This window comes from Echeneis naucrates, chromosome 16 (assembly GCF_900963305.1).
Source record: "Echeneis naucrates chromosome 16, fEcheNa1.1, whole genome shotgun sequence".
NCBI lineage: Eukaryota > Metazoa > Chordata > Actinopteri > Carangiformes > Echeneidae > Echeneis > Echeneis naucrates.
This window is the reverse complement of record NC_042526.1, coordinates 3,104,025-3,120,324: the sequence shown is the minus strand read 5'-3', so window position 1 is coordinate 3,120,324 and position 16,300 is coordinate 3,104,025. Positions and strand designations below refer to the sequence as shown.

Here is a 16,300-nt window from a genome sequence, read left to right as displayed (position 1 = left end):
AAACACACACTCAACACACCAACATATGCGCGCACACACAATTACAGTGCCAGCTCCTTGGGCGAACACATGTCATTTTGTCTGGTCTTCTACTGTTCACACTTCCCATGCACTGTCCCTTACTGCAGCCTGCACAAGCCTGCAATGTGGAGACCAAGTGTGTGTCAGCCTGGCTAATTTTAATACAATTACACTTGACAGTGTTCACACACACACACACACACATGCAAATGAAGCCTGCTGCTGAGCAGCAGGCAACATTTTGGACATATTTTAACCTCATCCACACACTCGAGTTGGACTCACAGAGTTTTAACACCTGGAGGGGAAACACTGCGAGGCCACCACAAAAACATCTGCTGGCGCCGACTCAGGCTTGTGTAATGAATAGGATGTACTGATTTTACTGGCGTTTGTCCTCTGCTTCTCTCTTCATGCTTATTCTATTCACCCTCATTTCCGTTTCCTCTCCAACTCTCCCTGCTCCCCCCACCCCACCCCCACCCCAACCCTTCCTCCCTCCCGCAGCATTTTTCCATTCAAACAAGGATTCATTCATCCAACAGGCTGTACGCTTGAGCACCAGTAGCAAGACCCCCCCACCAAAAAAAAAAAAAAAAAAAGAGACTAAGAGTGACTGCACTTGTGAATATGCGACTGTGTGTGCTGCAGGAAAGTGTGATCCTTTTTTGACTCAAACTTCAATTTTAATAGAGGAAGCGAAGGATCAAAAATTTCCACACTGTGTCTGCACAGATTCATGTTCTAAATAACCAACGCTGAGCAAAGCATGGGAGCTGACAGAGCAGACGAGCTGATGCAATACAACATTTCAAATGTCCACTGCCCTTTAAAGCCACATCACATAGATTTGACGGTATTTGATATAAAGAATGGATCGGCAGTCTGAACGGGGGGTCACCCAAAGTCCAAACGTTTCACGCAGCTATGCGCGTCTCCTCAGCTGCAAGACACGCTTATTCCAGGATGAACCTGTGAACTATTGGTCAACACTAAACCGTAGACGAAGCCAGCGGAGCATTTACCAGCTGGAGAGACACACACACACACACTCAGTAGGTGGTGGCGATTAAGACAAAGTTAAGCCACAGGTGAATATTAAGTTTCCCACTTGTAAAACGCACAGAACTGACACCCAAACCCAGCACAGAGATGTCACCAAGTCCAGTCTGTGAATAGCAACCACAGTAAATTCTAAAAGGTGACAGCACTGTTGTGTTTTCAGCCTCAGCTGAAAGTGCAAAGTCCCCGAGCTACAAAGCCTTCGTTTGCACAAGGGTCTCGGTTTCCATCCTCTTGAGTCTGTTATGATCACTAAAAATAATCAATGCCAGCACAGTCAAATAATCTTTTATGGATTCCCTTAAGTAGACCCCCCACCAAAAAAAAAAAAAAAAAATAAGAGAAAACCTTGAGATCTGGTGTCAGATTCAGGTTACAGAAATATAGAGAATTTCTTCTTCAATAGATATGAATATGCCTGCAACTTCCCTGCAGAAGCATTCAGGAAACGGTTGACCTTTGTGAGTACGTATACTGAAATGATGGTATTGGACCACCAACACTTTCATTCAACAGGCTTCAAATTCCCGCAGCTGCATTTTGCCTCTATAGTATCTATACCACTCAAAAGTACTATTCTTCACAGTGAAGCAGCCTTGAAACACCAAAACCAACCTGAGTGGATGCTATTATTCAACTGCACACGTTGACACCGTTAAAACCTGAGCGCTGCTTAGAAGGTCATAGTCTTCATAACTGCATTTCATTTTATTAAAAAAGGAAGCAAAAATTGAGGTTTAAATATCGCTGCAATGTGCGATCCCAGACATCAGCAGCAGTATATGGAAGGGAGACTGATGAGTATCTGCATGAACTGGTTTTGGAGAGAATCTAAAAACAAATTTAAAGAGAGAGGTGAAGCTCCACAGATATGAGGGGAAATGCAGAGTTGGAATAACGGAGCTGATGAAGAGCTGCTGAGGTGGCTCTTTCTAAAGGAAAACCTCTGAAGCTCTGACAGACAGAGGCCGTCCTGCTGCGTTCTAACTTATTACAATTGAGGCCAGTCTGGGCTTTAGAAATGGTTTGATACACCTCCTCTGATCTTTGCCTCAGTTTCCTGGATGCTTTGGCTTTTTCGTGGCTGCGGTCCCGAAATCCAGCAGACTTGTGAGAGTTTATATAAATATGCCTGCCTGGTTGAAGAGCGTCCACTCGAGTTGGACTCCACATGTCAGTGACTGCAGTCAATCAATAAAAGGGTGCGCCGCTTTGAGATTATTAAATGCAGATTGGGGTGAAATGTAAAATTTACGGGAACATGTGGAAAGATGTGAGGACTCGAGGGGCCCGGCAGCAGATGGACGCTGGAAAGACAGTCTCACAACCGACTACTGGGTGGCTCTCCTGCACCCCCCCACCCCCCCATCATGTGTCTCTCTGTCACCAGGCAAGCCCGGGCCACTCCAGCCAGGACAGCAGGCTTCATGGTGTCAGTGCCAGCCCTCAGGAGAATACACACAGGGCACACAGCCACAATCCTGCAGCTGCCTTGGACTCGCATGCTCTCCCTCTGTGTGGCTTTTCTCTTCTCTCTCACATCTCATCTTACAGTGCTCGACACACACACACACACACACACACACACACACACACACACACACAGCTTACATGTATGTGCTCGTGCACATGAGTATTTCCGAGCTGCAACAGTTTCAGAAGGCGGTGAGGTTGCTGTGAAATGTAATACAACCGATGGGGTGCACATAGGTGTGTGTGTCCAGCACGGTGCCCTGGGGTGCACACTTGACTGTCTTATCACAGGCCGGTCAGTTCCCCTCATTCATTTTTCTATTGGACCAATCAACAGCATCTGTTTTAACCACTGCCAACTTATATGCACACACACACACACACACAACCACACACACACACACACACACAGGTTTAATACAGAAGGATTTCCTCACAATCCTCAAAGTAAATATAGTTTCACTTTATGGCCCTTTGCAACCCAAATAGAATTATTCTGCATCTGATGAGACGTTTCTTGTTGGCTACTTATTTTATTTCATTTCCATCAAGGACAGTAAGACGCAGCATTCATCTTTTACTGCGGTGTAAATGTGACCGGAGCGTTCGATATCACAGCAGATTCAGGGGTGCTTCATTCATCATCCCAGTTTAACAACCTCCCGCCACAGACACATCATTTGCAAGGTGAAAACATTCAAGTGCACCTCATGTTATTCAAACAGCCAGAATGTATTTAAATGTATGATTTCAGCCATGCCTGACGTCCTTCCTGTCTGTCCCTGAAGTCTTCACTTCAAACAAACCCAAAATGCGTAAAATTTAGGTTCCCTTTTTTCCCTTCTGTTCAGATAATAAGCGTAGATTACGGTGAGTTTCAGTTTCTCTGCACGACACTCAGAACTGTCTGAAAGCCGGAGGAGGAGCCGCCAGAAGAACTGAATTTCAGGAGTGGAATCACACCGATGTGTACGATCCAGACTGTGTTATAACAGACAACAGTCGGTACGCAGTGTTCAGGAAACACACAGCTGAAGAGAGGAGCTGCGGCAATTATCCGATAAAAGCTACGAGACTTTATGCAACTCGTTCGGCAGCAGCAAACCAACTGGATCCAGCGTGTCCCTGCGCCGTGCTCACACTAGAGATATTAAGGCTTTCCACGAAGGGAAGCGAGATGGGCGAACCGCATACAAGGTCGTACGCGGTTGCTTGTCCTTGACCGCCCCTCTGCATGTGGCTTGATAAATGCACCGCCGGTACATTGGAAGTGCAGTCACACCTCCGTGTCGTGGTGTATTCTTAGAAGACACAAGACAGAGGTGATAAAAAGGTGTGTGCAGGGCCAGATATAAACTGAGCAGTAGTTGGACTCCAAAGAAAGCAGATTGTGTCCAAACTGTCCAAGCATGAAGAACCATGAAGAACCAGGAGCACTCGAGGATGAACAAGCTTTGTAGCTTTTTGTCAACGCTGCTGAAACTGAAGTGGAGGCTGTTTTTTTTTTTTTCTGGTTTTTGTAACTCGCTGCCACATCTTAGCACGGATTATTGACACGATCACTCGCGGCGCATAAAAACTTTCCATGCAGGACAAACTAGTCTCTTATCCCGCAGTTCCTAATGCGGCCCTTGTTCTCTGCTCTATTACTCGTGATCCTCGTCTTGGTCCTGACACACATCTCTGCATTCACTCTTTAGGGTTGTGATGTACCACAATTTCAATTAATCCATTACTGATTAATTCATCTTACATAATGCCACGGGAAAAAAATCATCACCTTTATGAAAGTGTAGAGTTGGTTTAATTAGTCGTGATCCGATTTTGTGTGTTAAAAAAAAAAAAAAAAAAAAGAAACAAAGCCAGATATTCATGAGGTTCGTATGAAAAAGCAGCATCGGTGAAAAGAAACCAGCAGAGCTTCTTTCATTCTTTCTCTGAGCTAATACACACTTGAGAAACACAGAGAAAGCTAGAGAGAGATTTGCTTTATGGGTGGTGAAGAGGCTGTGATTCACAGCGTGCACTCCTCATTATTTCACCATCTCTTCTCGCAGAAGCATTACCATTTATGCACACACAGTAATTGGTCACAGATTGCACAGTGATACAGTGAAGTGCTTATTTCCTCCTGGAAATGTGACGGTAAAATGTTTAGCTAGCAGCTCCTCTCCCTCTTCTCCATCCCCTGTGTGTTCTCCCTTCTTCTTCTTCTTCTTCTTCTGCTGCTGCTACCAGTTTTTGCAGAGTCAGACTGAGTCATTATCTGGCCTCTTCCCGGGAGGGTTTACTGTCACAAGTAGACTGTCTCTCTCTCTCTCTCTCACACACACACACACACACACACATATCCACTGCACACCAATGGAAAGGGAGGCCTGGGGAGGTTACAGCAATACCAACACCATTTAATAAGTGTGAACTCTGGATCATTGTGCAGAGACGTAAACCACATGTGAATTGTGTGTGGCCGATTTTGTGTGTGAGAGAAAAAAAGAGAGAGAGAAACAGTCCTCTTCCACACCTAGTGAAGAGAAATGGTATGGCTGCATGAATGTGAAAGGAGTACAGTGAACTCCATCTCTCTACTCACCACTACAATTATATTCTATACAGCGAACACAGGCCCCGCTCTTGTCACCACTCCTGAGAACACACACACACACAAAATGAATTAGCCCCTGAATTGTGTTTTCCATCTGTGGTCCATTAGAACTTAGGTACTGCTTTATTTAGACAGATGCAGAGAGTTTAGTGGCCGTACATCCTGCGAACGTTCTGTTATTTAAGGACAGATCTGGACATGACCACCGATTATTTCCTCCAAAACCTGAGTCTCTAACGAAGCTTCATTACACCCAAGGACAAAACAAATAGAAGTAATAAAATACATTTTTCTTTTTAAAAGCTCAACCCCAAAAAATATTTTCCTTTCTTTCTGCAGTATTATATTTAATTCTGGTTTATTAGAACTTATTTTATTTTTTCCTACAGTGAAGTCTAACAACAACAGCCCAAAAAGTCCCACAATAAGATTACATAAAAATATCTCATCTGCTTTGTTTGAAGGTGGATGTCAGAAATATTCCTTCATTGCAAAAGAAAACTATCAAATTTCAAAGTCGAAGCAAACTGGGATTAAATGATGTAGAAGGAAGTAAAATAGCTCCTTCAGACAGTATCCATTATAGCATTATAAATATATTTGATTTTAACTGTGCTGTTAAACTGTCCACTGACTTATTTTTGAAAACTGCCTTCACCAAACTGTGAGGATTTCAGTTTTCAGGACACATGAACTGAAGCAGAAATGTTAGTTTGACCTGAGAGTTTCTTTAAAATCTCCCTTATAGTTAGTTTCTATAATGTTCACGTTCAGATGTTCAGAGCTGACAATCCTGAGTTTAATCTGACTAAATGTCAAGTTGTATCATTATTTAACAAACCCCACTCGTCAAGGTCTCTTAAAACATTTGTTTATACTTCACAGCATGAATAGCACAAAGGTTAAAATCCTTTCTTACAGCAGCATGACTGACTGGCTCTTCAAATTAAATCACAGCAAATCAGCTGGATCTGTACTTCGGACACTTCCTGTTTCATTATTGTGTGATACAATTGTGTCTTGGGGTCATACTGTATTTGGGAATATTGTGTTTTGCCTTTTTGTGGCGGTCCACTGAACAGAAAAAGCTGCCGTGAGAAATAGAAAAAGCTTCTCACGCAATAAAAATCCAAACCTCATTTGGAACCAAAAGCGACTTTCTAAAGGGCAAAGCACATATTTAAGTTCCTTTAACTTCAAATAAAAATTCCAGTTTAGAAATTATAGGAGTCTAAGTTGTAGGCAATGGAAGTAAGATTCAAAGAACTCAAAGCAACAAACAATGACAGTTTGCGTGAAAACTTTTTTACACTTTTTTACGTCCGGTTTCACTTTTCATTTATTAGCAGACAGCGCAGGCTAACACGGGCGTTAGCCCAAACTTAAGCAATACACTTCCTGTTAGCGCTTTGAGCTAACTCCCAAAAACCAACAACAAGAACAACAAACTCCCCTCCTTCATTATTTTAGCGCTCTCTTACACAAATCTGCGTCAAAACACGTTCAGCAACATCCTTGAAAGCTCAATAACTGTAAAAACATATTTAAATCTGCTCTCATCTTAGCAAAGTGGCTTTTACAACGGTCTCTTACAACAACAACCTCAGACAAGGAAATTATGTTGTCAAATTAAACACTAAATTGTTTGCCTTTTGCTTATTATTAGCCTCACGTCACAATTAGAAGATAACATTAAAATGAATTTTCAGTAACAGATAAAGGGGTTTGCTAAAATCAGCTCAACATTAGCCGACTGTTTATATGCAAGCAAAAAAAAAAAAAAATGAGGCTTCCGCAGGAAAACCGGAGTGTATTAAATTGAGCATGTTTGGCATTTTATTGCTTGTAAATTATGATACGTTTCATAAGATGGAGAATCTGATATTTCAGTGTGCAAGTCTGCCTTTTTCAAACTAATGGAAGGTAATTTTTGTGGCATTCCCTGCTGTTCATCACTATTACAAAGCGCATCTAAAGAACAAGAATGACAAACAGCTCGAGGAAAAGTAAAAGCTGTTTTTAGATGCTATTCGGCTATTTCTGAATGGCTTCTCGCTCTCTGCACTGAGATCAGAAATGTTATCGGAGAACTACGCAGCCAACAGCGTGTAGCCGGCGTCAGGCCAGCTGAAGACAAAAACCCAGCAGGGAAACTCTCCTCCACTGTCGTATCAGAGCGGAGTCGGCTGCCGTCCCGCTCGGCGCCGTTTATCTCGTCCGTTCCTACAACCAGGACCGTAAGCAGGAAGTAGTTGAAACTTAGACCCCCTGCTCGCTTCCTGCTGAGCTCAGGAAACATGAGGTTGAATCACACTTCCCATGGAGGGTTAGGATACTGTTACACTTTCTGCATCCGGAGAACCAAGCGGCTAAAAAAAAAAAAAAAAATGAGGCCAAAGACTGCAATCCATCAGGTGACCATTTGAGATCAACTCCAAGAATAAACACATTCACAGTCCAGCACAAAATAAATAAATAAATAAATAAAAGACACATAAAATAAAAAAATCATGACCTGGCCAGCCAGGCCGAGTCTCCGTTCTGCCTCTTTACCTAGTTTGGGATTAGCTGAGCGCGAAGCCAAGATGGCAACGGCGGAGCAGCCCGCTCTTCAGAAACCGGTGGGTGACTCACTGAGACGATGTCTATTATCATATTCAGCTTAAAGCGAGCTGAGCTCCATAAATTTAGCAATTTTGTGTCTGCAGGCTTTGCAACGCTGTGAGGACACCAGCAGTCCTCCAAGTAGACCAGACAGGAATCTACTTCTACAACATCACCGTGTCTGTTTGGGTCTCATGTCGTTTTATCGTGGTGATAAAACGCAGAAGGCCCGAGGACACGTCCGTGCTAACGCAGAAAACACGGAAACGCTTTTTAAGCAAGCGGTCTGGCTTGTAGAAAATCTTTCTAAAGGCCCCGTCGTCTGCTGTTAAACCAGAAAGACAATAAACTCACTTCCTTTTGTTTTTGCCGTATTGTTGCCTGGTTTATTACCAACATGTACGGAAACGGCTGAATGAACAGACAAACTTGGCAACACTTGGCTGTTCCTTCCAACCTCAATGTGATTTTCCTGGTGCTTTTTTTTTTATTTCAGAAAAAAAAAAAAAGAAGCTAAATCATGTCTAAAAATCCATAACCATCTAAAATGGTTTTTTTAGGGAATTTTCTCTTTCCATATAATTCCATTTGGACAAACTGTGTCGAAATGAAAGAAAATGAATGTATGTACGACATAATCTGAAACAACCTTAGATCCATATATTATAAAATAAGGTGAAAACTGATTTGTGATTGGAACATAAACTTTTATGGTACTTGTCGGCCATCTTTGTTGATTACAGATTACAGCCTGGCCAGAACAATATCTCTGAGTGACTTTAACAATTCAGTATATAACTGACATGAATTTCCTTTACATGGCCGACACTGCGGCGGAAACATTTTGGATAAGGCTCATTATAATCATACTTTGTTGGTTTGTCTGAACAGCTGAAACCCTGAAATGAACTGAAAGCAAAAATCTCTACAGCTTCAAATTTATGTACTTCATTTTCATGTAATTTATAAATAGCAGATAAAAATATCTAAGAATGGCTCATATTAGGCGGTATACCAGCCCAATTGTTATTTCTCGCCTCCCGCTGATCAAAGAAACGGTTTATAGATTAAATATTGATTTAATAATCTAGAAAGCTAACTGCTACAGCTCAGCTCTTATTAAACTTTGTGAAACTGAAAAAAAAAAAAAAAGAAATCTTCATGAAGTGGAGAATAAAGCAACACATCACATAAATAGAATCACCAGCGTGGTCAAACCGTGAGTCATGTGATTCTCTGTCACATATAAATGAGAGAGAGACAGACAGGCGGGCAGACAGACAGACAGACAGACAAGCCAGCACAGGCTCCACTGCCCTGCTGCAGCACCCTCTGCCCCCCCTCAGCACAACAACAACCCCCCTATCTACCCTACCCCACCCAAGAGGGTGCCTATTGTTCCCCCATCACCAAAACAAAGCCTACCCCACCCGCACCACCACCCCACCTCACCCACAAACCCCCCTCCCTTTTTCCTTCCACCTACCCCCATTGCCCCCTGCCCTCCAAAAACCCACCCACTCCACCCCCCCCCCCCCCCCCCCCCCCCACACACACAGTCAGCATTGTTGCTCTAATAAACCGTCTGTGCTTCCTTAAAATGTCATTACATTCGAGGCTTGGCTTCTTTTACGCTCCAGAGTTTTTATCCCATTTAGAAAAAAAAAACAAACAAACAAACAAACATAAAAATAAATAAATAAATAAATAAATAAACAGAGTTATCATATTTATCCATTTTCATCCTGCCGGCTGCTAAATCCTGAGTTGTTATGTTGAGACCAACATGTGGGAAATAAACACATTTGTGAGCAACAGATTTATAAAACTGCAAGAGCTGTAATGTGTAAAAAACAGCGGACTGTGGGGACGCTGTCAGCCGAGTTTAAATCTAATTCTGAAGAGAAGCGGATTTTAAAAACAATTCAGTGTCCTCGGTCACATCATCCCTTCACTTCCAAGACTCACTGTATCACCTGTTGATTCATCTGAAACTCATCGGACAAATCTTCCAGCTGCAACTCAAAAAAAAAAAAAACAACAACAACAACAAACAAAAAAATAAATCAATCAATTTTTCCACCAAATTAAACAACGCAGAGTTTCATCTGAATGTCACAAGACATCGTTCCATGCCAGGAAGATTACTGCTCCTAATCCCACTTCCATAAAAATCTGTGTGCCGGATTTTTCCCTCCTGTTTAGAAATGAGACGACAGATGAAACAACAAGGAGGAAGGCAGCGAGCGGCCAGCCGCTCCAAACTCCACCATATTGTAACAGCATTGGTGAAGTGCATGAACACACACAAACACACACACACACACACGTACGCAGCGGTTGTGACTAAAGCACACACAGGCCATATGGTGCGTCCTCATCCACCGACGCCTGTTGCTGCTGCAACAATGGGCCTGCATGGCCTGGACAGCAAGAGGCAAAGACAGAAACACACAAAACACACACGCTGAACACAAAACACACACACTGAACACACCAAATGGTCGTTAGTCAGTCGGTCTGCGTTGCTTAGGCCAGAACAAACGCCTGGATTTGCATTCTGTACTACCCTTCATCTCCTCCTCCTCCTCCTCCTCTCCCTCTTTTTCTCTCTCTCTCTCACACACACACACACACAGACACACACAGACACACACACACTTCCCCAGTCTCTACAGGTGCACAAAACACTCAAAACAGATGTCAACGGACTGGAGAGGCAGAGACACAGGGGGTGGAAGAGGGGAGGAAAGTGGAGGGACGATGGGGGGCTGTTTGCCCAGGGTGACTGACAAAGCTTTGTACGCTCACCGGCCTAGACACAGCAAAGACAATGACACACACACAGACACACACCTCCTTCCTCTGTTACACTTTCAGGGCTGCCTGATTTATCAAACACTGGAGCAGAGAGAGAGAGAGAGAGAGAAAATGAAAAAGAGCAATTTGCTCCGAAATCACGAGCGAAACCTTTTCAAGAGGATTTAACATTAAAAACTAATTTGTGTAATTTCCTCACACCCACGTTTTCATGAGAAACGACAACATACACACACTGTTGTGCCACAGATGGCCCGAAACTTAAAAAACATGCACACACACACACACACACACACACACACCTTGGGATGATCTGACATAAATCGATTGTATTTTATTTATTTTTTTTTTGCCTCCCTGTTATTTTCTGAGATATTTGAATTGCGCTGTGATTGAGTGAACTGTAACTGTGACGAAACAACTGCAGGTCATCATTAATCATTTCAGTCAGTCCTCAGAGATAAAGGCCTTGAATTCTGGCACCTGGTTGATTAAACAAAACAGGAGATTTGACGACAATATAACCAGTGTTTTTCACTGTCTCGTACACAAAACAAACCCCCATTCATCAAGTAATTAATACAATTTATCTGCAGATTACATCCATAATTAATTCAAAAGTTACTTTCCAGTATGAACACTTTCAGGTCATGAACTTCTTTTGATTGTAATTATTTAACTAGAGCACGTCATCTCATTAACCAACGATTTATCTCCATCTTACAATTTAAGACACATCAGCTCTAATAATAATAATAATAACAATAATAATAATAATAAAAACCAATGATACAGAAGAGAAGAGAGTTTTTCTCTGAATTAGTCCCTTTATCTCCAACATACCCCTCCCCTGATCTGACAGATGGATTACTGTTTCAGAAGGATCGGATCTTCTATGTTTGTTCCTAAACACTGTAATTTTCTGCAGTAATTACATCGGTTCTGCATTGCCACATATCTCTTGTTATAAAAGGACAAGAGCAGTCCTTTAATCAATATTCAAAAGGAAACACACACCACCACTATGAGCCCGTATGTGGGACATAACAGGCTGCTGACACTGAAGGGGATTTTTTTTTTTTTTTTTTTTTTAAATAAAGTCAAAACCAACTTAAAACCAAACTGAGCTGAATCTTTAGAAAGACATGAAATAATAAATAATAATAATAAATTTCAGAAATAGATCAGATCGCTCAGATCCAGCAGACGTAAGAGGAAAACGATAATCCTGACTTTTAAAACGACTGTTTGTTTGTTTGTTTTTAGGACAAAAAGGCGCAGAAGGAGCTGAAAACGTTACCAGATGCAGCAGCCGGCCGTGTGTCCGCCGGGTGAACAGCCTCCGGCCTGCTCCGGAGACTGCAGCCTGGCTGAGAGGAGAGAAAGCCCCGGCGATGCAACAAGTCCCCCCCCCCCCCCCCCCCCCCCATTCAGCCCCATTCAGGCCAGCTTTGTTCGGCTGCGTTATAATGTTTTCATCCTGTTTCATTTCACATCCGCTCCCGGAGCCAGCTGTCAGCTGACGGGCCGCAGACGGCTTTATTCTGCTGACCGACCAGCGAAACAAGGTTTGTGTTTTGTTTGTGTGTGCGTGTGTGTGTGTGTGTGTGTGTGTTGTTGTTTTTTTTTTTAATCATCGGGAGGGAGGAAGGGGAAATACAAACTGAAGTGAAAGCGACAACCAACCAACCAACCCCCCCACCCCCGCCTCCCCGGAGCTCCGGAGCTCACACGGCGGAGCGTCGGGGAGCTTGTCGGACTTGTTGGACGGTCTATCTGGTCTCGGTGAAGCCGGAAAAAACGGCTTTTAACTCGACTTCAGCAGGTTTTAGGAGACCGGCGAGACCGTCCGGAGGCTTTGAGACGCGGAGTGTGGACCGAAGAGGAGGAAGGAGAAGAAGAAGAAGAAGAAGAAGAAGAAGGAGAAGAAGAAGAAGAAGGGGGTGGGGTGGGGGGGGGCTCCTCCTTGGGAACTTACCTCGATTCATACGCCTCTCTTGTGGATTAATCCCCGCACTTTTCCGCCGGATCGGAGTCGCTACGGCGTCGGGAAGCCCTCCGACAACTCCGGGCTCCTCTCCCGGTTTCGGCTTTGACGACGGATCGGGCGCGCTGAGTGCGTAAAATGCGCAGCGTCTCTCCAAGGATGCGAAATATGCGCGGAATGGGAGCAGGAATGAAATGAACGCAGTGGACTGAGTTGAACGGGGCGGGGTGAGAGGGGCTGGCGTCACCCTGGATGGATGAAATAGTGTGAGTGAGAGATGGGAGGATGGGTGGAAAAAAAAAAAAAAAAAAAAGAGAAAGAAAGGGAAGGAAAGCGAGGGGGAAGGGGCTGGACTGTATGGGCTGCGTTTAACAACAAAAGAAAAGAGTGGAGCGCCCAAACTCTATTCAGTGGTGGTGGTGAGGGGGGGGGGGGGGGTTAAAAAAAAAAAAAAAAAAAACATACACACAGTCTGCTGTGCATGGAGGAGCAGCTGGCAACGAATCAAATAAAGTTTACACAGAATACACACTGACAAAGGCTTTGTTCAGCAGATACATGTGAAACTTTGAGCGCCTCGGGGAGAAGTTAATCCACAAACTCCCCAAATTAAAGAAAAAATGATTAGATTGGTATATTTTTCCTCCCCTGGAAGAGAAGTTTTATAAGTAATAAAACAAACCTTAGCTTGATTGCCATGTTTGTTCCCTAAAAGTTGTCGCCTCCTCTCAGCTTGTGTTACATTAGTTAACACCTATCTACACATTTCTGTTTTTCACTGCTCACCAGAAGTCTCATATTAAACATACTGTTTCAAAAATGAATCATAACTTGTGTCCATATCGCGCTCTATTATATTGGAGGTCGTTTTTAGGCTGGAACTTAAATAGCTTGAACTATTTTCAGCTCGTTGTCGCACACACATCAATGTTCTCTGAAAAAAAACGATGTGTTCCTTTATAAAGTCCACGTCAGGTTCACGTTTGGAAGTCACAGCTTTCACAAAAAGCTAAATGTGGCTTAGCCACAGCTCATGTTCTCATCGTGAGTTATACATAAAGGCCCCATTGATCTGTTTTTATAGATTTGTCAGAATCAAATGCATCAAACTGCTGATGTTTGATTGTTGGACATGATCGGTACTGCCACCACTGAGAGCTACCAGTTAGATCTGCAGATTAGACGTCTCGCTGAAAATCCAAACATTGCTAATCTGAAGTGAGGCGGTGCTATCTGCTAATGTTTCTTTGCTTTGGCTTCTTTCGCACTTTGAAGAAGAAGAAGAAGAAGAAACTTCCAGCCAAGTTTAATGTGATCTGATGTTTTCTCTCTTCTTCTCTGGATGTGGAAGCAGAGAGATTAAACCCTGAGTGACGCCCAGGCTCGTTTGGGGGTCGGTGGAGGGGGGGGGGGGCTCTTTGGAGACAGCCGCTGCCCTAACCAGGAAATCTTTGTCTCTCTCTCTGTTCTTTGAATGCAGCAGGCAGCCTCCTCTGCTTCATAAAGGAGTTGTTGTTTACTACTAACCTCTGCCTATCTCAGGTTTCATCCCCTCAGGCACTGCTGGACTGACATCTCTCTGGAGGGAGGGGCTGCGACATAAAACAAACACAGATATGCCCAGGTCACAGCCAGAAACACCTCCTGCAACCCGACACTGCAGCCGGGCAGCAGCGTGTTTTGTGTGTCGGTAAGAATTCTCACAAACATGCCCGCAGTCGGCTGACTCGTGTGCAGCGTGGTTTTTTGTATTTTTGTTTTTTTCCCCCCCGATGACACGTCTGTGTGTCTCTTCCTCAGACTCGGAGCCAAACGCAAACACTGAGCAGGCCGGTCAAACATTTAGCTCGGCGACCTTAAGGTCAACGGTCTGACCTCAAATCTGACCCCACCTGGTTTCCTGACGTTCTGTTAACACTCACTGTTCTCAGGATCCTCCATCTTCGTGAACGAGTCCAAACACAAAAATGTCATTTATCTCCTGTTATTTAAAAAATCTATCAAGATTTACACACATGATGTTGGCTTGTGTGACACAAAAAGATCAAAATCACTGCTTGGATCTCGTCCGTCACTCCCTGGAAACCCTTTAATGTGCCAAAAATAATTTTGCGGAGAGGAAAATTTGTCCGGCGAAGCTCTACTCTGGGCGCCGCTGCTTCAGCTGGAACCTTTTAATCTTTGCATCCATCTCAAACTGTGTGTAATTTAATATTTTTGGGACTCTTCTGTGCCTGAAATGACAGAGGAGGAAAATAAAAGATGGAGCACAGTACATCAGTGTTCACAGATACAAAATGTCAGTAAAGAGCCCTCTTGTGGTCTGTGGAGCCATCTAAACAATCCGGGTGTGGACTCTTCACGTGGGCTCGACCAGAGTTTAGGATGACGTGTGTGTGGACAGACAGGATTATAAAATACCCAGAAAGGTACCCGACCTTCTCGCTCATTCGTGTTCATGTTCCTTTGAAAGCACGAGTGAAGAAATCTGTTCAGGCATTCAAGTTTAATGGTTCTGAGAGACGTCCGAGGAGACGTGTGGTACAAATATGACATCAATTTTACATGTTGGTCTCATGTTCGAGCGAGCCACTTCTCCTTAAAGCCACAATGTCACAACTCCGGCCTGATAACACAACACAGAAATTAAATCGACTCCAATACAAGATTAAATGAAGAGGGAAAGGTGATGTTTGCATTTTGTATCATTTGTTGTATGCAAAGGAAATAAAATTGATGAAATAAATATTGAGTATTGTGAAAGAACACATCTTAAAGATAGATCTTTGTTTTTTGTTTTCGATGACGCAAAGGGAGGCGCATCCATGCAATGGCTTTACATGATGTGAGTCTGTATCTGGGTCACGATTGGATGGTGACGAGGGAGGTGAACAAGTTTAAAGGTCTGTAACTCTTTCAGAGATGTTTTAGAACGGATAAAGATGACTCGATCTGGAAGTGGCCCTGATACGTACTGCCGGATAAGCTTTTGGTTCACCATTCAGTCCGATGAACGCTGTGTTTGTAGTCTTCGCTCTAAATCAAGCTCATTAAACCGTCACTTGGTTCACTCGGACAAAGACGCCCATTTTCTCATGTGACATTAGTGTTTTGTAGTGTTTAGAATATCAAGGAGGGAAAGAGGGGGAACATTTTGGAAACATAAACATAAAAAGTAGACGATTAAAAATTGAAAGTGAACCAAACTTTGACACAACCTCAATACAAAGCATCACTAAGTAGATGTGAAATAAAGAGAATGACTCATTTGAGTGATACTGGGGCGAATAGATTAATTAAAACGTTCACCTGATGGAATTTATTCCATTATTCATGGAGCAAAAGAAGCAGCACAGCAGCATTCAGTGGTGCCACCGAAACCTTGAGCTTCACGATTGTTGCTCACCTCCATCCTTCCGCAAATTAGTCACCACATTCAGGAGAGTTTGTTTGTGTAGATTTCAATGTAACCTTCAGTAAAGTGTGTGCGCTTATGTACACTTCTCAAACAGGATCAGGGTCAGTGCATCCTCTGCCTCCATGTGAGGTTAATGTACACGGCAACACAAAGTTACTGTGATTTGAAATGTGCTGTAATGAAGGCAAAGGAAGTCCACGGACGGCTGAAAAGCAGAATATCCCGCCCCTCTTTGTGTTTTTTTAAACTGTTTTATCTCGCTGCTCGTGTTTTTCTTTCCCTCTCAGTCTGAAATTTTAACCCCCTCAAG

The 16,300-nt window shown here is 43.3% G+C and overlaps 1 protein-coding gene across 3 annotated transcripts in view; it reads right to left on the bottom strand.

Moving 5' to 3' along the window:
* tead1a (TEA domain family member 1a) overlaps positions 1–12,785 on the bottom strand; it is a 35,343-nt gene extending 22,558 nt beyond the window's left edge. The window contains exons 1-2 of one of the 3 annotated variants that reach the window (XM_029522645.1): positions 12,564–12,785; positions 5,150–5,202 (exon numbers count right to left, since the gene is read on the bottom strand). The gene's annotated coding sequence lies outside the window, so the exon portion shown is untranslated. Of the gene's footprint in view, positions 1–5,149; positions 5,203–11,885; positions 11,941–12,563 lie in introns of those variants that run through there. The other 2 variants (XM_029522644.1, XM_029522646.1) reach the window with 2 other exon arrangements.
* Positions 12,786–16,300: the final 3,515 nt, after the last annotated feature.